At 45.7% G+C, this 24165-nt stretch overlaps 1 protein-coding gene across 8 annotated transcripts in view; it reads left to right on the top strand.

The window, feature by feature from the left end:
* Positions 1–6393: 6393 nt before the first annotated feature.
* Positions 6394–24165, top strand: part of DTNA (dystrobrevin alpha) — a 190260-nt gene continuing 172488 nt past the window's right edge. For 7 of the 8 annotated variants that reach the window (XM_085537441.1, XM_085537448.1, XM_085537440.1 and 4 more), the window contains exon 1: positions 6489–6725. The gene's annotated coding sequence lies outside the window, so the exon portion shown is untranslated. Of the gene's footprint in view, positions 6726–24165 lie in introns of all 8 variants that reach the window. The other variant, XM_085537437.1, reaches the window with a different exon arrangement.

Genomic DNA, 24165 nt, shown 5'->3' with positions numbered 1-24165 from the left:
GAGATCATCAAGTCCAGCCCCCCTTCTAAAGGAGGTTTCCTACAATGGGTCACAAAGGTAGGCATTCAGATGGGTTTGAACATCCCCATAGAATTAAATTCCCACTTTCTCCCTTTTACTGACAGGTACTGTGCTTATCCACTGGGACTTTTCTGCTAGCAGCTGTCAAAGATTATAGTTAGTGCTTCAAAGGCTGCTCTAGCACTCCAAATTTATCAGCATAAAGCTCAGCAGGCCTGGATGATTTCAATGTATCTACACCTCCTGGCATTTTAAAATGTACTCTTTTACATGATTTTCAGCTTGTCTATACCCCTCTTAAAATGAAGCTTGCTAAGTTGATGGGTACCAGCACCTTGTTTGTGACTAAAAGCCACTGAGTAAGTACTTCAATCTTGGTGTCATCTGCTTTTCTTCTCATCCCTCACTTAGCTGTAGACTTTCCTTCTACCTCCCCCTGCTTCCAACATCCTTTCAAAGCTGTCATTACAGTTCGTCCCTTGTGACTCATTTTGTGCCTCAGCCTTTCTGAGTCCTTCCTATTCAGGTGCCCTTTGTCCCTCTATCCCTTTCTGTGCAGTTGCTTTTGTGTGATTCCTGTCATTTATTTTGCAAGGTGAAACTGGAGATGCAGCAGGGCATTTCTGTGGTGCTTGCTGCAGTCACAAGGACACAAAGAAGGCAATGCAGTCACACAGCAGCTCTCTTTCACACAGCCTTGCATGTGCACAGCTGGCAAAGTGCTTCTGGCTCCTTTAGAGCCTGTAGTGGGTTAGTTCATGGACATGCCACCCTCCCAAGGCAGTGGAGTTTCATATTCACGTCTTGCACACGTCCATGTTTGAAGTGCTTGCCACTGGTATGTGCTCCCATAGAGAACTTCCCACGCAATTAATTTAAATGGTGGATATGGGTACGCCTAATCCCAATAAAGATATCTACCATTTTTCCTTGGCATTTTTTAAAAGTTTGACAGAAGAATACGGAAAGGTGAGGACTACTTCCACAGCAACACTTGGGGTAGTGAGTTAGGATGGGAATCCTGCCTGCCAAGTCCCAACCCAGCATCCTGGTCACAACTTCATTGTTTCTTCATGGATAAGCTGCTGATTTCCTTCAATATGTACCGAGGTATTGATATACACCTATCTTCACTTTCCATTTTAAGAGGCATACCGCTCATCTGCTTGGCACAGACAGCAGCAATGCACTAATGAAATTAAAGTGTTTGCAAAGCCCTACATTGTTACAAAGTGTCATCACCACGCCCAGCTTCCAAACACTTCCAGCCATTCACGTCTGTAAGATGTAGAGTACAACAACGCGGTACATTAATGCAAATAACAATCATAAAATTGCATATATAGGCTGATGATAATTGCACGGCGCAATGTTTTCACTCTTTCACAAGATGACTGACACTGATGTGCTATTTACTGAAGACAAAAACTAAGAGAGAATTAAATTTGCTACTGTTGTGACTGACGACCTTTACAGCATCATCCTCTCAGACAAATTGAAATCTGATTGCTTAAAAGGATGCTGTTTGGGGAAAATCCCTTTCCTTCCTCACAGCCCCAGCGATAGCATTTGTCTGCCTCTCTCCTTCCCTCAGCAATGCTTCCCCTGGGATCCCTTCAGCCTGTTACCTCCTCTGGCAGTGGGTCCAGGCCGCACCGTAAGGCTGGGAGCCCGCAGTTACAGGGCCCATCTGCTAACACCTGCCACCAAAAAGGCTTCAAACTCCTCCCGGAACAGAATAAGCGGCACACCCAGAAGGTGCTTTGTAAGTGTTAGATGTGGATGGCCCCCCCATTTTGCAAGCAAATACATGCCTGTTCCAATGTATTTCCAGTACAGCTTGACTTCTCAGGGACTGCCATCATGTTCTGAATGGGACTCATGCAGCTACCACAAAGTTACCTATTTAGTAACAGACTTGATCACGATTCTAACTTCCAGATCATTAAGAAAGCCCAATCTGGTACTACCAGTGCTATTGGTGTTGCGAGCCAACATCATTTCTTTCTCCTAAGGAGAGAATGAATGAAGTATTTAGTGGAAAAAGAAAAACACAAAAACCCAGCATTCAGATGGTTTGTAGTTCCCTGCAAGCACATTATCCACTATTTTTTTTCCCCTTTCTATGCAGCACAAACTCTATTTATTTCTATGACATCTCCATGCTAAGCACCACATTTATTTCAATGATATTCTTTATTCTCTGTAATGAGTCAAGCAAACCACCAGCATGCGGTGTCAGTATTTTTACTACTATTATCTGTGTTGTGGCATCTCTGACAAGTTAGAGATCACAGTAATGATGATGTACCCAAAAGTCCAGTTTGGATAATGTATCCAAATGGAACAAATTCAGTTCATTATTCGATTTCACAGGCACTTAATCATACAAAACGATGCCTGGCTGGCACCGTGGTAAATGAACAAGGGAAAGATTAGATTTGTCAACTGTAACATTAAGATCAGCACAGCTTAGTGTGATTCCCTCCCTCCTCGCGCTTCCTTACATGTGGGAGGTGTGATCTCCTCTCATTCTTCTGCAGTGAGGTGATGTCAAACTGGGAACCCCATAAGCTGATACCAAACTGTGGGACGGCTGCTTGGTCAAAAAGCGCCGCTATCAAGTCTGTCATCTTTGTCACTAAAGCGCTATTCATGTTACCCCAGAGGACATCAGCTGTGCATGGAAATCTTAAGAGAACTGCTAGAAGTCATAACTTCTCATGTTATTAAGGCGAGTCAGTAAAAGGTTCGTGAATTGCTGCCTGGAAAGAGGAGCTGCTCAGTGTGTCCCACTTGTTTGGAGGGCATGAAAGAAAGCAGGGCCAGGAAGGAGCTGCAGACAAAATGGTAGCTGGCCACACCTGAGGCACTTCCTTCCTGCTTGAAGGAACTAGACAAGCTACACAATGCACGTACAAATTAGATTGATGTTTTTTATGGATGAAACATCTTAAAAACTCAAAGTGAAGGATAATAGGCAGCAAAGGAAGAACCTGTTCTTAAGTTTGCCCTCGAATTACATTCCAAGTTTAAATGACTTGGTCGTTTTCATTTTTCAGCCTTGTAATTAAGAGCTTGCCCTTATGCCTGGCTGAAGTAAACCTTTAATTTGGGTAATGTTTGCACTCGACTGGTGTTAATGACAAGCCTAGGTGAAGCTAACTAACCTCTGAGAAAATCCAAATGCTTCCAAGGAAAGGGGCATGAAGAGGCAGCTTCTAGATGAACTGCTCCCCAGGGCATATATAGAGCATCAACAAACAGAATGTGTTCCTTTGTAGATGCATGAATTAATGAGAGGACAAGTGTTTTCAGGTATTTGATTGCAGAAAGATGCCTGCTCTGACAGACACAAGCCAACACTCCTCCTGCAAGGAAAGGATGCCTGAAAGTTATCTTACAATCACAGGCAGCTCTCAATGTGCCTGCCCAAACGCAGGTTTTTCCCTTACCAGCAGTTTCCACTGCTGGTATTTCGTTTTCACCAAATTCAAGCAAACCCAGTAAAAACAGTATTTCTGTGTCTCAGTTTCAATTGGGACAGAGCTGACTCTTTCTTCATCATGTCTGGTGGGATGCTGTGTTCTGGCTTTCAGAGAAAAACAATGCTGATAACACACCAAGGTTACAGCTGTTGGTGAGCAGTGCTGCACAGAGCCAAGGACATTTCAGTTTATCAGCTTCTCACGTTGTTCTTCCAGTGAGGGGCTGGGGGTGGGCACAAGGACATGGGAGGGGATAGAAGCAGGACAGCTGACCTAAACCCGCCAAAGGAATATTTGTGACATCTGACATTGTGTGGGAAAAAAAAACAGCCTTGAAAAACAGTGGGGAGGTGGCTGGGAGGGCAGCTCCTGCTCGGAGACTGGCTGGGCATCAGTCAGTGGGTGGTGAGCAACTACGCCGCGTACCACTAGCATTGTATGTATGTATAGGTCTATAATTATAATTACGATTTTTTTCTCTTCCTTTTCTGTCTCAGCAAGTAGTTTTTACCTCAACCCATGAGTTCCACTTTGTTGGTTTTTTGCCAGTTTTCTCCCCTCATCCCATTGGGAGGGGAGAGCAAGCAAACGATTGCTTGGTGTTTAGCTTCCTGCTGGGTTAAACCACAACATACAGCAAAACAGATATTTAAGGGAAACTCCACTGATGTTCAGAATTCCCCACACAAAATAACCTCCCTGCTGTGGCAACTGCTTAGTTGGGTGGGCATGCTTGGCCCTTCCCATGACTACTAACAAGACCTAGAGCAGCCTGGAAGCCAAACATACCATTCCTAAGGCACTCTGTCAAGAATTAAAGCACTTTCCTAGAGGAATTCGAGTCTGCTGAACAGTTGCTGCTGACACTAATCTCAGTCCCCTTTTAAAAGACTACTGGACAAAAACCATTACAGCCAGATCTTTTGCCCGTACTGTGGGCAGTCCTTTAACCATTTAGCCTTGGTAGTCACATTCTGGAGAATGAGAGATCATGGTTTATCATGGTGAAACTGCCTCTAATTGAAGTTCAAGTTGTGTTGTGTTGGCAATTAATTTAGCCCATACTTTCAAGAAATGGAGCAATACACCCTGAGAAAGCCATGAAAAATATAAATGATAGAGGCTGCTCACTGGAGGACTAAGAACATCCTCAGCCCTGCTAACCTCTTCACTGAATCCTTAGTGAGCATCAGGCCTTGTCATCCTGGGAACTGGAATCAGAAATTCTAAAGACAGCTTCTTCTGTGGTCCCACATGCTTCATGCATCACTCTTCCCTTTCAATAAGGCTACTGTCATTTAAACCTCTCTGCTTACATGCAATCTTTGCTCACCTCGGCATTACAGTGACAGCAACCCTTGTTGCAGGCTCACTTGTGACACTACCTTTCCCCTGCACTTTGTTACTGTACTCTGGCAGCAACAATCAACTTCTGTACCTGCTATGGTTTGCAAACACAGAGAGCTCCCTTCTACCCCTCCATCCCCTCCCAAACCTGATTTCAAGCTCCCATTTCAACCTCTGTGTCCTCCACAATGTTGCGCTGTACTCCAGTTGTTTTGTCACCTGCTGTGCACTCCAACCCCTCTTTGGCACCCCCAAGTCCTTTTCCACAGGGCTGCTCTCAGCGAGAACAAATCTTGTTTTAAATACCGCCCATTGCACTCCTAATGCAGACAGGCATCTCTTACTGCTAGGTGTGTCAGTGAATGGAGATGCAAGACTGCTTCAATGACTGCTAGGAGAGTGGTTAGGCCCTGGAACAGGCTGCCCAGGGAGGTTGTGGATGCCCCATCCTTGGAGGTGTTCAAGGCCAGGTTGGACGGGGCCCTGGGCAACCTGATCTAGTAAATGTGTATGTTTGGTGGCCCTGCCAGGCAGGGGGGTTGGCACTACATGATCCTTGAGGTCCCTTCCAACCCGGGTCGTTCTGTGATTCTGTGATTATGTGACTAGTGCTACATTTTCCCCCCTTCACCACAGCTGAGTGTATGCTCGGCCCACACAGCTCACCCCGCGGTATATCAGAGCAGGAGGGCACAGGTTGGTCACAGGGAGGTTCATTGCCATCCCCACAGCAAGGCTGTGTACCAGCCTAGGCTCTGGATGCCGGCTGCCCTGTGTGTGCGGGGGGCTGCTCGCAAGGACACCCACCGCTCTTGAAGAGAGCAGCGATAAGGCTGAGCACGCACAGGGACACCGGCATCCTCAGGAGCCAAACGCAGAGCCATAAAGGCAATGACTTCGGGTTACTACGTCTATACTCGTACCTCAACGCGCCGCCGTGCTGCACTGCATGGCGCAGAGGTGCGAGCTTCCCCCGCATCCTGCGGCACACCCGCGGCGGCGGAGCCGATAGCGACTCATAGCAGCCCATAGCGGCTGATAGGAGCCCATAGCGGCTGATAGGAGCCCATAGCGGCTAATAGCAGCCCATAGAGGCTCATAGCAGCCCATAGTGGCTCGTAGCAGCCCATAGCGGCTCGTAGCAGCCCATAGCGGCTCGTAGCAGCCCATAGCGGCTCGTAGCAGCCCATAGCGGCTCGTAGCAGCCCATAGCGTCTCACAGCGCATCCCCCGTATCTCTCATCCCCCGCCGTCTCCTCGTCCCCCGCCCCCAGCCCCCGCTGTGGGATCGCTCCGCCCTTCCCGCCCCTCTCAGGGATAAGGGGTGACGTAATCCCTCCCGCTGTGCCGCTCTGCCGCTCCCCCGGCCCATCCACCGCCCCGGTCCCGTCGTGGTGCCGTTCCCGACCCCCTCTAGCCCCCCACCGGCACAGCCCAAAGCTTGGGGCGCGGGTCCGCACTCCCGGTGCCGCCGCCCGCCGCGCCCCTTCCCCACACCCACGACGTCATCCCTCCGCCCCCCGGCCCCGAGGTGGGGGGAGCTTGGCGGCCGGGCAGCGGCGTCGCGGCGGCTTCGTGCGGGGCAAGGCGCAGGCTCGGAGGCTCCGCGCCGGCGCGGTGTGACGGGCGAGCATGCGCAGCTGGGGGGGCGGGCGCGGCGGGCGGGCGGCGGGGCAGCTCCTGCGCTGACACCTGCAGCATGTGCCAGGAGCTGCAGCGGCAGCGGCCGCCTCTGCCTCTGCGCGGCGCGGCCGCCCCGCTCCGGCGCCGTGCGCGGCGGTGGCGGCGGCGGAGCTCCCGCTCCCGCTCTCGCTCCCGGCGTCCCTCCCGCCCGGCGCTGTGACCTGACCGAGCGGCGCTACCTCGCAGGTACGGAGCGGTTCGACCCGCCGGGCCGGCGGGCGGTGCCTGTTGCCGCTCACCTGTGTGCGGCCGCGCGGCTCCGTGCGAGGGGATCTGCGGGCGGTGGGGGCGGTGGGGCTGCGAGGCTCCTTATCGCCCTCAGGACTGGGGGTGCGTGTGTGCGGCCGGATGGATGCGGGTGACATATTGCGGGTGCGGGCATCTCTCCCGGCTCCCGTAACGCCCGCCGTGAAGTTGGGTGAGCGGCAGCGGCTCCCCGGGCAGCGCTACGTCGTGTCGGTGGCTGCGGGCGAGCCCCGCGTTTACCTGCTACATCCAGCGTGTGTGTGTGGGGGGGGTGTTTAAACCCGATGTAAAGTATCGGGAGGGGAATGTGCTGCGTGATCAACCGCCGCCGTGCGCTGCTGGCCCTGGAGGTGCGGAAAGGAGAGGTGGAGAAGTGTTAAAGAGGTGCCACAAAGTCGGTATTTCTAGGCTTTAAATACAGTTTCGCGTTGGAAGTTTTGTAACTTTGTGTTCACTTCTGAATGTTGCTCTTCCCGTTCCCGTTGGTGTGCTGGAGCAGTCATATAGTAATAAGGGGATAAAGGCTTGGAGGCTGTATTTTAACCCTGCTGTGAGCTGTTTCCTTAACTTTTATCTTTATCTCTGTCATGTATCCACTGCCAGTGAGTGTGTTCATGGCTGCGCACCTACCTGCTGATGGCACGATGGCAGCTGAGCCAGTGGGTGTTGGGTAGTTGGGCTCTGCTGGCATCTGGCTGCCCAAGAGTAAGTGAGCGTGAGACAAAAGCCATTGCCATGTCTGCTAATCAGCTTGTCTTTGCATTGCACCTCCAAGCAATACGCTGGTGACGTGTGCTTGGGTTTTACCCTCTTATTGGTGCACCGAAGCTCCCATATCGATTCAAAGTTAATACTTAAGGCACAGAATCGGGCACCTGTGTGCTGTGGTCAGAGCAGGTGGGTGACTTCTGCATGTTGTACATGGGATAAAGTGCCTCCCACCAGTGTAATCATTTCCACAGGCAGCCTTTGAAGTGCTGTTGTGAATGTGTACCAATGTCTCAACTATGCCAGCTCAACCCTGGTGGACTCAGCTCTCTCTTGGAAGCCCTTCACACCTTAATTGTGAAGCAAAGCGTGTGGCTGTGATTGCTGTATGGTAGGGTAACCTGCTGGTTCTACAATGGAATACCAGGGGAAAAAAACCCACAAAGTACATCATGGGAAGGTAGTGAATAGCAGTCTGTTAAGGTTTAGAGGAAGGTGAAGGATGGATTTTTCTTGTTCGGCTTTTGAAGACGTGGTGCTACCTTAATGATTTCCCCGATTTCTGCAGTTGTGTGCTGTCATAGAGCAGAGAACAGCTGATCTCCTCCTATCCATTTTACCCAGCGTAAGTGTTCAGAGCAGCCTTTAATGGCCAGCACTGATCTAACGCTCGTGGCAGGCAAATAATCAGTTATAATTGCACTGAAATCAATGAATATGTACTGACATGAAACCGAGAAGAAAAATGCTTTCGTGGAGCTTTATAGTTGTGTAGTTGAAAGTCAGAAATAGCCACGAACATGGAGTGTCCTTTCAGACAAGGTAGTCGATGCCGCTTTTAGAGCTGCCCATAAAGTTTCTTTGTCCAGTTTCAGCAGCTTTTGGTGAGGAAAGCACAAGTAGCGATCTTGGAATGAGAACTAATCTGGGGAAACTTCTTGTTCCGGTGACTAATCTCCTCTCTCATTCTCTGGTCTTAGTCTTAGCTTGCACGTATACACGCTATTAGTAGTGGGCAAGGGCTGTTCTCTTCAACAGGGATGCTTGCTTATGTCATCAGGTGTCACAAGGTTGTTTCTAATGTGGTTGGTTTTGCCTGGAGAGGGGGGATTCTTGGGAACGTGGAGCCCCAGGGGCACAAAGCAGGTGTGTGAGTCAGACCTCTGACTGTGGCTTTAACGTTGTGATGTATTCTCACTCTGGGTGTGCTGTATTCATTGAGCACCTAGCAAGTGAAAAACTCACGGACATGAGATGCCTTTTCTTTATAGAGCTTATCCTGCTCCTTACTGGAGCGCAGAACTGTTGGTTGCATTTGTAGGGAGAGCTGCTGCGGTACATAAACTTGCCGAGGAAATCAGGTCTGCCAGGCAACACAGGTTCATTTCCTGCATTGTCTCCAATCCAATAGTAGTATGACCTCATACTTCTATTTTCACTTTCTGCATTGTAGATTTGCGTCAGCATTTTTTAGAGTCTGAAAGTGGATCAGGAGTAGAGGAGTAAGAGCAACGTTGCATCTTCATACGTTCCAGTGTCTGCCTGTGCCGAATTACTTCTATGGGCGTTGCTGTGGACTGACATCTTTGTTTCTGTTTGCAGAGAAAAACAACGTTATTGCTAAATTAAGGAAAATGAAGTTTCTTAGAGGCAGCAGCCTCCAATATGTTCCACAGTGAGAGCTAGGACTGCTCGCTCAGCTGTTCTCAGGAACAAAACAAAGCCTTATGTCAAAGGTGTCTTCAGTTCGGCACTTACTCTGAGCTTCCTTGAATGGTAATCGTTAATAACATCATCTTCTCAAGCTAACAGAGCGTGAAAATTCCTTCATTTATAATCATTTAGGAGCATGCTTGAAATTCTGTCCACTGACACAAACAGCACAAGAGGTTTTGCTGAAAACCGAGAGGGGGGGGGTGGGCAGGCAGGTGGCAAATGTGTGGAGTAACCATAATGGGCTGGAAGAGTGTAACGCGGTGACTCTCTCTCCTGTTTTGTTACAAAAGCCGCTGGAGAGAGTATGTTGGAAGAAATACAGAAGGTTTTTGTCTGAAAAGCATAGCAGAACTGTATTGATCTGTGTATTTTTATATCTCTTGAATGTAACCGGTCACCATTTTGTGACCACCACAGGCGTTTGCGCTCCTTTGGGAGAGGGCGTTAACAGTCTTGCAAACATAAAAAGTGTTCCAACACTGCCTTCAGTTTGGAAACCAGGACATGGAAAATGGGTAGAAAGGGTGTGGTAATTCATGTGTAAATCCCCCCAGATTCTGATTGAGCTTCATTTGTTTTTGAGGTAGCAGGTACACCTATTGTATTTTCTGATAGCAACATGGAGTGTTTAGCAGTCTCAGCAGTTGAGATGAAATGCAAAGCCGCTTGCAAGAACTTGGAAACATCAATGGACTTTGTGTCCTGCAGTGGAGATCAACATGCCTAAGACTGGTTGCACTGGTGAATCATAGAATTATAGAATTACCCAGATTGGAAAAGACCTGGAAGATCAAGTCCAACCACAGCTTAACCAGTACCCTAACTCTAATAACCCTCTACTAAATCATATCCCTGAATACCACGAAGAAAGTGATATCAAAAACTAGGAAGCTCCAGAGAAAAAGAGCATCTCAAATGTAGAGATGCAGATCTAAGAAAAGCTTTCAAATATACCTTGTTTAATTCAGTTACTGTAGAACTGGAACATCATTCATTTTCAAGCTGATATCATATCCCCTTGAAATCTACAGAAGCAGGGTTTTGCCCACTACTTGGGATAATCATGGCTGAAATGCATGGGGCTGGATCCTTTTCTCATTTATGATGGCATAAACCCAGTCCTGATGTATTTTCCTTCTCACATTGAAGCGAAAGAGATCGCAGCAACCCTACTTCCTATCTGCAATATATCCACAGTTCCTGCTGGAGGATATGCTTCTTCCATTGTGCTGTTCAAAGCCATTACTATTAATTGTATGATGTCATCTCCTCCTCCTGTATCCATTCTGTGTGTTCTGACTCTGAGAAGTACCGCTGACAGTGCACGTACTGGTGCATCTGCTGCGAGGACCCGCAGGGAAATCCTCACCTGCATCTCTTTATCATACAGAGGCTGCTTTTGTGTATGGATGCTCTGTGTAGCTAGAATGGCTTGTAAAGGAGGATTACAACTTAACAGAATTCCACCCTATAATGTACAAAGTACAAAAATAAAGGCTCTTTTCAGTTAAATCCTTTGCCAGAATGGTGCCAAGAAGCAAATAATCAAACAATTTTTGTGGTGGTGTTTTTTAAATCTTCTTAACTAGAAGAGATGTCAGAAGAGCTGGGGTGGAGAGCCACAAAAATTAAGTAGAAGAATCGTGTGGAATTTCTTCATGTAGTGGTCTGGATGTCTCTGCTTATTTTATTTAAAGTGAAATTCTGACTTCAGAAGCGCGCTTGATTTTCGTCTTTTGTGATGCTGACAAACTCTGCCTTGGCTTTGTTGTCTAAAGAGGTAGCAGCAATTAAAATGTGATGTGACAGCGACTTCTATAAACTGTTTTTTGATGTAAGAATCATAACGTAAGGTTTTCTTTTGACATGATGTAAATTAACAGGGAAAAGAAAGCCTTTCGGTGTTAGCCACAGCTTTTCAAAAGCTCAACTGGAACTTCTTCCTGCTGGCCAACTCCACTCACAATGGAGTGTGGGACTCAAGGCCCATCCAACTGGTGGAACACTTTTATAGAGAAGTTGGTGTTGGTTTGAGTAAAAGGCCTTGGGCGTTCCTGGGGAATTGAGCAGCTCCTGCTTTTGTGCCAAAATTTGCTAGTCATACGTATGGGCAAATAGATCCAGTGAAAGCAATGAGACCGTATTGAACATTTCATCTTGGTTTATGCAGAAGAGTGGAACTGGTTTGCACCTCACCTTGGCATCTCACAGAAATGTAGGGGTTGGAAGGGACCTCTAGAGATCATGGAGTCCAACCCCCCTGCCAAAGCAGGCTCCCTATACCACCTCACACAGGTAGGCGTCCAGGCAGGTCTTGAATATCTCCAGAGAAGGAGACTCCACCACCTCCCTGGGCAGCCTGTTCCAGTGAACACACACAGAGTGGGTGAGCAGTTTCCAGCAGCTTTGGCTACATCCAGAAGGAAGAACCATGCGGAGCAGTTTGCGCATCTTGGTTGTGAGAAGATGGTCACTGGAGGAAGGGAAAAGTAGGAGATAATGCAACATTTTCTGGAGTGTAAAAGATAAAAAAACAAAAGTAAAACACGACTTATCTCTGTTTTCAAGTGATAAACTACAAGGAAAGAGAGCTCAGCTTCTATCAGAAATATAAGAGGGAACTGTGGGAGCAACTAAGTAGTATGGTCTGTCTGGAAAGATGTGAGTTGAGTTTAAGATCTGATGTATGTTGTTCTGATCGTGGCCCTTGGTAGTTGGGTAGCTGTAGTTCCTCACGGGCGTCGGTACCCACAGGAGCTGTCTTTGTAGGCCATTTGTTTGTGTCCTTATGCCTTGCAAAATTGTCCTGTATAGCAGCAATTTGCATCCATTGAGTTTTCTCACAATTGCACTGTTGTACTTGTATGGTGCCAGAGTGAAAGTTAAATGATGGTTGGCCAGTGCTCAGCTGCGGGATCATTGTGCCCCCCATAATCGCTGCCACAGAGTAGGTCTTGATCACAGCCTGAAGCAGCAGTCAGCTTTCCTCTTTTCTTTCCTCTTTGAAACACTCTTTGCTTTGGCATGCGTGTCAATGAGCGTGGCCATGTGGCGTTCAACACAAACTCCAGCGAGGCTCGCCTCCCTGAAGAAAGCAGAGCTCTTGGCGGCCCACCAAAGCCCATCACGGCTTGACAGCTATGCTTTAATGAAACGGACCGACCAACTTCCCAGCAGGCAGTGTGCCAGCCTAACAGATGAACCTGAATGTGGGCAGCCAGCAAAGCAGATACATATGCGTAGATATAGATATTGTACATACAGGCATAATAAATTGGGATCTTTTCAATTTGGAAAAAGATGTCCAAGTGGAAGACAGCTCTAAAACCAAGAGCCTTTAAAGATGCTTCTTTTGAGGAGGGGGTGTGTTAGAGTTGCTCAGAGGAGGATCTGTTCTTTCCTTGTTACTCTCTGCTTGCTGTTTGGCAGATTATATAATAAACAAAGGAGGCTATTTAGTCTTTTGAATCCAGGCACTCTTGTTATTATAACCAAGAATGCGGAGAATGATGCTTTACTGCAGCGAATCCCTTTACAAACCTGCTTGAAGCTTTTTGGTCTCACATTCTACCATGATGTTCACTACAGCTTGAGATCAGTGCAAATCTGTGCATTTCATGCTTTTCGTTTTGAATTAATTACGGTATGAAGTACTTTGCAGATTGAGAGTTGCACAGAAATCAGTTAAAGTACAGAATACAACAAAACCTTCTCTGTAGGTACCAGCCTGAATACTTATAAAATCTGGGTGTGCTTAGCTAGTGAGTAAATGCCAGGCCCCTTCCATGGATGGCAGTCAGTTGCCACAGGTGTGCAGGCTGAGTAGTCGCTGCCCTGCATCAGTCCTTTGAAGAACTCAGCGTTAGTTACATCTCTGCAGAAGGACCGTAGGAAAGCAAAGTGGCTTGAACTTGTCAGCGGAGGGTTTGGATTGCAGAAGCCTGTGTCTCTTGAGACCTCAGCCTAATTTTATCATGCCAGAGAACTGCCTAGTCTTGCTGTTTCGGGTCACACAGGTACTTGGTTGAAAGTCCAGCTTGCATTAGGAGAGAGCACTACTGAACTGCAGGATGAATAGCATCACATACTCAGCTGGAAGCTCCTCTTAAAACTCGGAATGGTCTGTGGACATAGTTTTCCTTAAGCCCCACAGGGCAAACCAATCTGTGATTTTCGGCAAAATCCATAATGAGCTTTGAAAGCAATTTACTTCCTTCAGAGCTGTCTTCATCATCCGTATGGTTAGAAAGGTATTGGATTATTGTTATTTTTTTCCCACTCAGTATAAAAGTAGAGATTTAGCTTTGTGATGTGAGGGCCCTTGCATTAGACAGATGAGCAGGAGTTCTCCTTCTAGACCAGGTTGCTCCAAAGCCCCATCCATCTTCCTCCCTTCCAGCGAGGGAGCATTCACAACCTCTCTGGGCAACCTGCTCCAGTGTCTCACCACCCTCACAGTAATGAATTTCTTCCTCATATCTTGTCTCAATCTACCTTCTTCCAGTTTAAAACCATCTCCTGTCACTACCTGCCCTTATTAAAAGTCCCTCCCCTGCTTTCCTGCAGGCCTCCTTCAGGCACTGGAAGGCTGCTATAGGGTCTCCTTAGAGCCTTCCCTTCTCCAGGCTGAAGGGCCCCCCACTCTGGACCTGCTCCAGCAGCTCCATGTCCTTGTCTTGGGGGCTTCAGGACAAAATGAATACAGAATCAAAGAATCATAGGAGTTGGAAGGGACCGCATTTACCATTCCCTTTTTGCACAGGTTAGGGTGAACATAGCCTTTAAATCTCATGTGATTTTTATCAGTTTTCTTATCACCTGCATTCAGCTGCTTCTGATGGGACTTGAGAAAAGACTCCAGTATTGTTCTGCAGAGGACTGGGAAAGGGCAAAGGTGCTGAAGAGCAGGACAGAGAAGGGCTGTGGAAAATGGAAGGTGGGATAGAGAAAAGTTAGCTGTGAAAGGAGGAGGAAAACAAGGCAAAAGAAAAAGGAAGAAGGGAAGAAGAAAGAGAATGATCTTGAAGGCAATAGAAAGGAAAGAGAGAGGGGAAGAAAAAGAAGAAAAATGCAACCCAAAACAGATAGTCAGATGAAAAATACAGCATCGTGTTGTTGAAAATTAGCATGTGCTCCAACACAGTTCTTTTTCTCCTTACCTGACAGAGCAGGACTCATCTTGCAGTGGCTTCTCCGGGTCTACTTACATGAGAAAGACACTTGAGAAGACCTTTACAGGGCTAAGACCAGCATGCTAAGAGTGGCTGGGTCAAGCTGTATCTGTTTATGCCAGCAGATAGGATGCTGATTTCCTTTTCATCGCTGAGTCTGCTGAGGTAGGAATGTATTTATCCTCAGTTAAGTGCTGGCACTGGGAAGAGGCCAGTAAGTTGCTATATGTTTCGAGTCTGCAGACAGGCACATTGAAAGCTGAACTGCATCACACCCCGCTCTGCATAACCTTCTGCAGTGAAAGGTGATATGTACTGTCAAATACCATAATATTAGAGTTATTATTTCTGTGGTTCCTGTTCCTCCAGACAGCTACAGAAGATTTAAAAGCAATCAGCGTTCGTGAAGGTGTCATCACTCTACTCTAAAAGACACTTCACTAATTTTTGCTTAACCCCTGTTTAAACTAGTCATATGAGACTGATGTTATTATGGATGACTGAATGGAAGTTGTTTGCGCTGTAAAAGATAAATGTTGTACAAGGTTGATAACTTAAATGCAGCTCGTTAGTTCATTTCTCTGCACCGTGGACTAGGCAGTCCTCCTTATGGAGAAAGTACAATTTGAAGGATATATTACATTTCATAAAATATTTGTCCCCTTGTAATGCTCTCCTATGAGAGAGGAGGAGGAATGTTATGTTTCTTACACTCTGGAAACACCATATTGTGATTACTGTTTGCATTTACACTGAAGTGTTTCTTATCTTCCTTTTAAAAGTAAAGCTAGTAGAAAGATCATTATTCCTTTTCAGTTTGTGGCTTTTTCTTTCAATGCATGGAAATCATAGAATCATAGAATTACCCAGGTTGGAAAAGACCTTGAAGATCATCAAGTCCAACCGCAGCCTAATCATAGTACCCTAACTCTAAAACCTCTCTGCTAAATCATATCCCTGAGCACCACATCCAAACAGCTCTTAAACACATCCAGGGATGGTGATTCAGCCACCTCCCTGGGGAGCCTATTCCAGCACTTAACTACCCTTTCTGTAAAGAAGTGCTTCCTAATATCCAACCTAAACTTGGTGGGGCATCATAAAACTTCTGATTTGTTGTGAGCAGTCAGATTTTTGATGGTGTGCTTGAATGTTAGAGCAAATGACCACAGCTTCTTAACCATAAGTTCTATTCCATACAATTAATGTTAATGTTATTGGACTTAGCGAAGCAGTGGGTTACACTGCAGTGACTGCAAAGCGTGGAAACCTACCGTGCCTTTCTCATAAAAAGGCCCTGCCTGTGCTGTAGATCCTATGAAGAATTTTTAGAGATACTTGAAAGGATAAACCGCTGTATAAATTCATGAAGTTCAAAGAGAAAATACCACTCGGGATAAAAAAAAAGGAAAAAAAAAGGGAGCTTAGCCCAGCAGCAGCTTAACCATAAGTGACAGATCTAGTGCTGAGTCCTGCACCATCAGTGTAAATGCCTCTGGGGTTCACCAAGTAGCCAAATGGAAGGACCAGAAGAAAGACTTTGAGAACACTGACCGCAGAGGGGCAGGGAGAGAGGGCACCCTTTTGCCTGTATGTGATGCAGGTTGTCCTGGGCAAGATTCAAACGGGGAAGATTTAAGATGAGTACAACTAGATCTGCCTTCTGTCTTGTATTTCCTGTGAAAATGGCTTTTAAAGGCATTAATATGTATTTGTCAGTATTACTGCAAAAATATTATGCCAGAAATGAAACTGGGAACTATGTGACTTGGCAGTGCTGTTATTGTAACACAGGGATAGATTATAGCAGGTCTGAAATATACCTTTGAGGACTGAGACTTGCTAAGTCGCATTAGGTGTGAGGGTACTTCCCTCTGTGCCGTGTACATGAACATTGGATCAAAATTGATCAACTTCAGGCCATGAGGGCAGCCCAGAGTTCAGCAGTAAGTCTGGTTTAGAGGTGACACTTCCTTCTGTCATCTCTGTGTGTATCCTGGACCTAAGTGCTTTAATTTCTCACCATCCCATGCCCTCCTAGCTCTACAGAGAAACATTCCGTAGACCCAGCCCAGCCACTCCTGATGCTGGCCTCCCTTTTTCTCCCCCAGCACAGAGATGCTCCTTCCTGTACAACCTGAAGCTCTGTCCGTCTGCCCTTGGAGCTTGGATTGAAGCAGCCCTCCTGTCTCAGCCATTGCTGTGTATTGGCCATACATGCAAATGATCTCTGTAAATATTTTGCACTATTTGTCCCACAGAACAGCATAACCTTGATGGCATAACCTTGTGGCAGACTGCTGTTGCATTAGGAGATGTGTGGGGGTAGCTTTAACAGCTGCCCAGGGAGTGGACACAGCAGCATCTCAGCAGCTGCATTGGTACTGGATGCTGTTCCACTGCTTACTGCCTTTATTTCAGACAGCACCAACATTTGGAAGGTAGGAAATTATGTTGTGTCCAGAACACCTTGCTGTTAAGTGAGATATGAACATGCAGCAGCGAGTGCTCTCCTTGAAAATATATGTGAGGCTGCAATCACTGCTAAGGCATGAAGGCTTGTTGGAGGCTGTGTTGTGGCCTCTGGGCCATTGTTGGCTACTGTAGGCATAGAAATGACCTCACCCCTGTTCTGAAGATATAGTTTAAAGGTACTCCCTTTTTCCCCATGGTTTTGGTTTTAAGGAGGCCAGAGCCATGTAGTCTAAGCAGTTGTGGGAGCTTTAGTGACAGCTGTTTTGCTGGAAAGCCTGTAGCTGTCAGTGCCTGTAACATGATTTGATGTAATCCTTTGGATTTCCTCATGCCTAAAAAAGCTGCAGAGTCTTTCTTGCCTACCGAAACACATTTAACAGCTGAGATTTTAGCAGTGAATATTTCTAAAGTCTACCATTTTTTCATATACTGTTTGATGATCTATTTATGTATTTTTAATACACCTCTCACTTCACTCTAAACAGCCAGTTAAGGACATAGCTTTGGAAAACATAAAAATTCAGGGGGAAAAAAATGTGCAGAAGTAAAATATCACTAGCGGAAACCTTAATAGTCTCATTTCCTCTATACTGTTTGCTGCTCAAAACTGAGCAAAAATATTTAAAAACCCAAGTTGTCTCTTCTGACAGACTTTATGCCTATGAGTCAATCTCATCTTACTACTCAGCTGCTGAGATTTGTCCTTGAAACCCAAATTTCCCATACTTCACTGACGTGAGTTTATCAAGACCTTCGGATTATGCAATAGAAGGAGAGATGGAAGCTGCTGCCAAATGTGCCAGCTGGGCTTGGTTGTCTGGAGCTGACCAGAAGCTGTCAGTGCACGTGTGGCTCTCCTGCAGGTTGAGAACAGTGGCACTGCTGCCGCGGCTGTTGGGAAAGGCAGACTTAGGCAGCACAGAGCAGGGAGCAGGGCTGACATTCCTCTGACATTGGCAAGAGAGTTGTCACTGTTGTCACGTTTTGTTCGCCCAGAAGGCTTCGCTTTTATTTCAGGCAGAGATAATTGAAAGGAAGCTGTATGTTACTGGTGCTGTGGGTCTTGTGCTACATTGACCCTCTCAAAATGCAAGGAGGTAATGGCACATGATTATAAGACAACCAAATCCAAGGCAATTGAATTTGATACCTTGTTTGTTTGTTTGTTTTTCCAAAAGGACTTGCTATGGCCCTGTTTAGCAGAGAGAAGAATGCAGTGAACATCGTGCCACTGGTGCTGTGATTTGCACCCCAATTAGTTGATATCAACATGTTTATCTTTGCAAAGCCCCAAACCAAAAGAAGAAGCGTTCCTTTTGACACTTTGTCTTTGGCAGGCATATAAGAGTGAAGCTCCCTCTTGCTAACTGCTTGGCTACATCTATAGAATCTCTTAGCCAGGGGTCAAAAAGAGTATTTTTTTTTTATGTTTTACTTCATACTTCTGCCTGTGTTTGCTTAGAACTTAATGCAGTTCCTTACCAGTCACTAGAGCGATTTCTGAAATGTAATTGAATGTTATTTAAATGGAAGCTTCGACATACACCCATATATAGTCCTCAAGTATAAAACCATTTGTTAGAATATGTTACATCATTACGTGAGCAGTTAGATTGAAATCTTAGAGCATTCAGAGGGCCTTCACTGTTTTTTAATGAGAAAATCCTCCCTTGTTTTGAAAGAGCTGACTGATGAGACTTTGTTCTGGAAAATGGCAGCATCTTCTTGCGTGCTATGCTCCAATCGTCAGTGTCATTAGATAGTGAGGTGTTTAAGTGGTTTTTGATATATCAAGCTCTGCTCCGTGCTGTCTGTGCTTCTGTATTAACTGTTTTCTTAATTATTGTATTTTTTCTACTTGACAAATTCTCAGCAAAAGCACCTACAGTAGTTACTCTGAAAAATGCTGCATTTGTAAATGGTAACTTGTACTGTTACTCTTAGAATCATAGGATCATAGAATACAAGGTTGGAAAGGACCTACAAGATCTAGTAGTCCAACCATCCTCCCATTACTGTTGCTACCAGAAGCCACTAAACCATATCTCATAGTTCCTCATCCAGACACCTCTTGAACACTGCCAGGGATGGTGACTCCACCAACTCCCTGGGCAGCCATTCCAGTGTCTGGCCACTCTGAGAGAAAAAGTTTTTCCTTATGTCTAGTCTAAACCTCCTCTGGCACAACTTGTGGCCATTTCCTCGGGTCCTGTTTGTTGCCTGGGAGAAGAGGCCAAACCCCTCCTCATCACAACCTCCCTTTAGGAAGTTGTAGAGTGCAATGAGGTCTCCTCTGAGCCTCCTCTTCTCCAGAGTGAACAATCCCAGCTCCCTCAGCCGCTCCTTATAAGACTTGTTTATTCTGTTGCACATTCCGTATTTATTCTATGTTTAAACTCTTATTTTTAAATCTCCCTTTTAAAAAGAAAACACATGGAACACCTATCAAGAAGTACAGCAGAGCTACCACAGTCCAGGCAGCCTTACAATAGAAATCAAAGCATCATCTGTCTCCTCATTCAAAAGAACTGTGTAATACACAGCCTCAGCAGCGAGGTGTAGCTTCATGAGTTCATGCTGTTCCACTGAACTTAGAGGATCTGCTCTGACTCTGAGTGTGTTCCCTGTAAAGCTACTCACTGTGAAGAGCCCCACACAAACAGCTAGGGCATGGTCAAACTACGCGTGCGTCAGAGAAATAAATGCCTGAATATACAAATACATACATGTGTGCAAAGGCAGGAGGGCTGAATTGCTTAGCATTTTAGAAAGTAAGATGGAAGGAGATGATGGTAATACCAAGAAAACACAACAGTAATCAGTTTCCAGGAAGCTTATGAAATTGCTCTGTATCACAAAAAATAACTAGAAGGTGAAAGTACTAAAAACGTGCATTGAAGTGATGAGAGGCCCTTTCAAATGGAGCGGAATCCACATCTGCATGAATCCTTATTCCAGGAAGGGGGAATATTTACAGCACTAAGAATTGTTCTGTTCATCTTGGTGATCTGAGTGAGACTGAACTTGTTTCCCACTTGTAATATGAGTAATATTCAGGCATCTCTTTTCTCACTGCTGGAATTCAAGTTCTAACGAAGTGTGAGTTTATTTGTTTTATTTACCAACAAAGTGGAATTGTCTCCTTTGATGTTTACCTGCTGCATCATTGGACACATTGGCCACCATGCGCAATGATCTGGTTCTGTCAGATTTAGAACTGTATAATAACAGTGTAAAATAACAATGTTTCTGTCCGTTCTCTTTCCTTGTAACTTTTTCTACATACATAGAAAGTGGAAAGAAAAAGTAGAATGTGGGAGCAGATATGAGAGATGACTTCCAGGGGCAATATCTGCATACAGTCCTAACTGCTTTAGCATGAGTCAAATGCCACGTTAGCCCCTGGTTATGGAGAGAAGGCTTATCAGAATCACAGAATGACCCGGGTTGGAAGGGACCTCAAGGATCATGTAGTTCCAGCCCCCCTGCCTGGCAGGGCCACCAAACATACACATCTACTAGATCAGGTTGCCCAGGGCCCCGTCCAACCTGGTCTTGAACACCTCCAAGCTTCTCTGGCTGAAGAATAATGATTGTGACTTTGCATATTTAGACCCATGTTTCATCCATTTATTTCCTCTTTTCTCAGCACTTCAGATGATGAAAAATAGCTGGCGAACCTTTTTTGCATGTTTGTTTTTAAGTACTCTTTTGAACTGACGAGACATGAAATCCTCGGACCAAAGGACGGCATTTGTTAGTAGGTTACAAGTGTCTGAAAGTAGAAATGCCAAATGTATTTACCTCAGCCACGATTTTGCTGGCATAATAAGATTTTTTTTTTGCTTTGCTGCAGGACTTTAAGATTACGTTAGCTTACTTTGAGCTAAAGCCAGATTTGGGATTTAGTTGTAGAACATGCAAGAAGCGGTTTGTGGCTGCAGAAAGTCTCTTCATTTCCCTTTCTACGAGAGGATACTGGCTGGGTTGAGAGCAAGGAACACGGTCCTAACTAAGGTGCTGGTGGCCATCCTGTCTGCACCTTGTGCAGCTCCTGAGGACCTTAGCAGTAATTCTGTTCCTCTTCCTGGGGGCCTGTGCTTTCCTTCCAGGTCCTTTGGCGTTCATCACCACTGGATCTAACGGTGACCAAATGTGCCTGAAGTCAGTGAGCACACTTCCATTCCATGCCACGCTGTTGTTAAGCCCATGCTAGCAACCTTCAGTAATTGCAGCAGTAGCACTCATCAGCTTGTACAGCCTGTTCTGAAGGTCACCCACCCCTATGGTATGAGCGCCTAAGTAAGCCCTTGTGTTCCCCTCCGTGGGAGCATCCACAATGGCTGGAGCTTAACTACTATCATTTGATGATTCATTTGCAGTGCTTATTTTCTAAAAATTGCATAGCCTGTTCTCAAAAGCAAAGCAAAGAAGAAAAAAAAAAAACAACCAGCTGTTATGAAAAGAGAGGAAGAAAAAACTCTACATAGAAAACACAAGAGCTTTAAAGAACCAAACCCACATTATTGGGGTAGGGAAAAAAAACAACAACAATTTGCCACATCTGATCTTTGCAAAAGATCAGAAATAGAGTTATATTCTACACAATTAACAGTTTTCAGTACTTTATACTTCACAGTATAATGCAAAGCAAAAAAAACTGTAGCTGAAACTATAGCTTCCCATTAAGGGATTTCTTAAATTTTGTTGTAGGAATTCGTAATAGAAATGAAATGTTGTAACACCTCCAAATTCATTGTTTTTCTTTCACCTCACCCTGAACTTAAATGTTTTTCAGCCTGAACAAGAACACCTCTTCCTCTCCCTCATGTCTCCTAATAAGCCCCCTCAGTCCAGAGATACATTTGTCTCCATGTGTCAGAAGAATGCGGCCTCTGTACCTGGTGTGGAGCCGGTGTTTAATGCTGAGAAGCTGCACTACTCCAAAGCAGCCCCCTGGTTCACTCAACAGAGCACCAAAATTAGAAGTCCAGAGTGGTGCTTCAGATAACACAGCTTATCCCAGTACAAAACACCGTCTGCACTGAACATGATATATATAGGCTGCCCAGGGAGGTGGTGGAGTCTCCTTCTCTGGAGATATTCAAACCCGCCTGGGTGCCTACCTGTGTGACGTGGTGTAGGGAGCCTGCTTTGGCAGGGGGGTTGGACTCGATGATCTCTAGAGGTCCCTTCCAACCCCTACAATTCTGTGATTCTGTGATATTTTCCTGCGCGAATCAAACCTGGCTTTTAGTGCAGTGCTTTATTTGGATTTTGATGATGAAAGATTTCTGTTTTCAGTGTTAGATACAGCGCTTCCTTGGTTAAACTTCATCTGTTATTTTTGGTTCTGCTGACCAGCTCTCTTCTGAGGCTCTTCCGTTCACCATTTGCACTGCTTTTACCTGGGAATATCTTTGTTGTGAAGGATTCTCTGCTAAGATGTGCTCCCTGTTGTTACATGCAGGGAACAGTAGAACCAGTCTCAATCATCTCAAGGTGGAGAAAAGGCATGACGATGAGCTGATAAATTTTCTTGCAGACTAATGCAAGGAAACTGGGTTTCAAGTCCTGACTGACTTGAAGCCCAGAGAAACAAAAAGCGCTGTCTGCGTGTGTGTAGGTAAGGGAATAACCCACAGGATGAGTCATGAATGCAGCATTACTAATGACCCTACCCACACCACAGCTGCTGAACCTTCCTGCAAAGCAGAAGCAGCTACAGACCTCCCCCAGATGCCAAGCACATCTCATCAATACCCTGCGGAGCTGATGATCTCGGTCGGGCTTTCAGAGTTGCCCCCACCTTCTAACTGAGCTGCCTTTGTGGGGGCTCCCCAGAAGGATCTGCTCACTTGCCTTGGCCTCATCTCCTGCTCCTTGAAATCCCCCAGTATTAGGGCTTTCACCTTAATGTCAGGAAGCTGCAACAGGGAGTCTTGCTAAATGAGTGAATGCATGCAAATAAATGTAAAGCACAGAGAATGTGGTGATTTCTGCAATCCTTGTAGCGTGGCTATAGGCCTATTAGCATTTTCTTTGATGGGACGGCTTTCTTTTGATGTAGGACATCGTACATATATATATATATTTTATGACCTTTGTAAAGGCAACTTTGTAAATGCCTCCAGGGATGGGGCATCCACAACCTCTTTGGGTAACCTGTTCCAGTGTGTCACCACCCTCTGTGTGGAAAACTTCCTCCTAATATCTAACATAAACCTCTCCTGTCTTAGTTTAAAACCATTCCCCCTTGTCCTATCACTATCCACCCTCGTAAACAGGAAATTTGAGGAAAGGATTGAAAACAGGCGTAGTGAACTGATGTGCTAAGTTTCATTCTGCCTTTATCCTTAGCTCCTGCTCCAAGACAAAAAGTCTGTCTGATTAATGACATTCTTCAGTATTTGACAAAACGGGAAGCTCCTGTGACTTCTACGCTTTGCCAAGACTGGATTAGGAGTCAAGGAACAGAGGGAGAGCTGCTGTGCATGTGCAGAGCAGCGTGGAAGAGTTTGCACTAAACTTGACCCATATCAGTGCTGCCAATCTGTCATTATTCACAAACACGAGAGACATCACATGGCTGGCCCTGCACCCAGTGCTGCTCCAGAAAACCCTAAAGGCTGGCTTAATGGAGAGACTTAATGAAGGGATTGATTATTTCTGTATTTCCTCCCTTGCCTCCTTCATTCTTGGCTGAGAGGGTTTCGCCTTTCAGACCCTGCCATGAGGGCAGCATTTGCCTGTGCTCCACTGGGATGAGCTCGCATCCTAAGTGCAGCAGCAAAACTGAAATATGCATGAGATTTGTAAATGTACTGAAGGGGGTTCTGTCCCATGTACTGGCCTTTGCTAGTAAAATTCTTAGCAACTGAAATCACAACAGGTACACTGAAAGGGTGTGCTGACAGACATATTTCAGAACGATTAAAGTTCCTATTGAACTACTTTTTCCTTGACAGCATTTTAAGAATGTGTAGTCATAGTTATCCTTTCGACTATGCTTAACTATAATAGCAAGAGTAGTAGAAATGTGCTCTTGAAGAATAGATGGATGTGAGCAGGACCAGCATTCTATAGCAGCACTAACCTTATGCAAAGAGCTGTGCTGTGAAACCCAGTGGAAGTATTGCTGTGTGTGAGGCTCGTTGAGTGTGTGTCATCCTGCCTGGCTCAGAGCCTGGGATAAACACCTCTACCTTCTTCTGAGACACATAAAGTGGCTTTGAATAAAGCTTTTCCTAAGCCTCTTCGTGTGAAAATCTAATACCAAATCATTTCTGCTACACTTTATTAGAGATGCT

Source organism: Coturnix japonica, chromosome 2, assembly GCF_054131305.1.
Source record: "Coturnix japonica strain WE chromosome 2, WE-NBRP24, whole genome shotgun sequence".
In the NCBI taxonomy this organism is placed as follows: Eukaryota; Metazoa; Chordata; class Aves; order Galliformes; family Phasianidae; genus Coturnix; species Coturnix japonica.
Note: the sequence above shows the minus strand (reverse complement) of the source record. Positions and strands in the feature narration are given on the sequence as shown.